Consider the following 2061-nt stretch of genomic DNA (forward strand, 5'->3'; position numbering starts at 1 on the left):
CATTGTCATTCATGCATTTAATCATTCATTGCAGTAATCTGTAAAAAAAAATCATTAAAATTTATATTAAATTTAATCAGTAATTATTTTGAAGATAAAAAATTAAGATATCTCTGTAAGTATATATACAGCAATTTGATATTTTGTAATAAAATGTCGCATTTAATTAAATTTAATAAATTAATCTTAATCAATTAATACAAGATCCTGTTTTGCATTACTTATTTCTATCTATTTTAGATATTATACTTCGATACGTGCATAAATTTATAAATTAAATTGAACTGTAATAAATTAAATATAAATATATTAAGTTGTAATACGCAAGTGACAAAAAGAAGAATTATCTTAAAATAAAATTTTACGTATTTTTCATATTCATATTCATATTTTGTAAGTTAAATCTGTCTAGAATTCACGCTTTCGTAGTATATCAAAGAACATACATTTTCTATTGTTGTCTATAGCTATTACACATTAGTACAGTCAATTGGATTTTCTGACCTTTACAGAATTTGAATATTTACTTCTTTTTCTTAAAGAACTAATATATATAACCATATATTTTCTTTTAATTTTACAATTTTTGTAATATATAATATATATTTAAAAATATTCTACAAGAAAGAATATTAAAATATAAATATACAAACATACAAAGATATATTCTTCAAAAGCACCAAAATAAAAATTACAAAAACAGAGCAATGCAAAATAATATTTCATGCAGCAATAATAAAAATTAGTTTCATATAATAAAAAAATTGTAATGTATGTAAAAAATTATAATTTTTGCAAATATTAATAATAACATAAATTTAAAAATTATTTCGTAATCGTTACAAATATAATTAATTAAAGTAAATAATAATGTTTATGCTATTATAATTTGCAAATTTATCTTAAAACACTTAAACCTTTTGTAACAAACTTTGTGACATTTTTGTTTTATAATTACATTTTTTTAAATATATTTTTATGTATAATTGTTATATCTGTATGTATCTGAAAAATGTTAATAAAAACAAAAGCTGAATGACAAGTATGAGGTATAATCATAATAAAGGTGGGTCTGCCATGCCTGAGTTTCAACCCTCCTCCCATAGCACACCATGTTACTGCAATCAATACTTGAATGCTGTCCCTATGGTAGATAGATGCTAAAAGAGCTGCAATTTTGCATCACTCACATGTTCATGTAATTGTTTGCATGACTATAGATATAATCATGTATGTTTGTATTATACTGAATTGTGTTTAATATGAGGAATCATTCACAATGTTTGCTATCTAAGTGTATTTTAGGACATATCTACATACTTCAGATTTGCTATAAATAAACAAACCTATATTAGATATAAACTCTCTGTATCAGCTATGAATTGTTTATCTTGAAAAATTTAATTCTTATTTCTTCCTTATTTATTCTTCAACATTAGAATATTAGTAGAAAAAACGTTTGTGTTAAATGTTACAGTTCATCATGTGTGTAAAAAAGTTATGTTAAATATTATAGTTTACCGCATGTGTGTCTCTCCACATGTCCAATACTTCGTATCCAAACTTAATTTTAAATAATCTTATAAAATAATACAATTCATTTTACTATACATTGCTATCGTTTGTGTATGTGAATTTTAATATCAGTAAACTGCTTTATGTATTTTAATTTTCATTCAATTAATACCTAATTCGATAAAAATGTAATAAAGTTGATAAAATTAATTGAACATAATGAAGAATCCATTACATCAATAATATTACAAAATTCTGTCAAAATTGTAGATAACAGAAAATCAAACATATATATTTATATTAGGCTACAGAGAATTAATTACCGTAATTAATTAATCAATGAAAAAATAAATGTATATTAGTAAAATTAATTAAAATGCAATCTCCAAATTCAAAAATCTCATCTCAACTTATTTTCCCCAGTAGCTATTGCATATAATATTATCTTATATAATTTTATCATATAAGATTGATTTAAAATATCAGTAATAACAAAACACACATTAATAAATTAAGATGTAATAAAATTATTAAATGTATATATAT

This window comes from Atta colombica, unplaced genomic scaffold (genome assembly GCF_001594045.1).
Source record: "Atta colombica isolate Treedump-2 unplaced genomic scaffold, Acol1.0 scaffold10, whole genome shotgun sequence".
In the NCBI taxonomy this organism is placed as follows: Eukaryota; Metazoa; Arthropoda; class Insecta; order Hymenoptera; family Formicidae; genus Atta; species Atta colombica.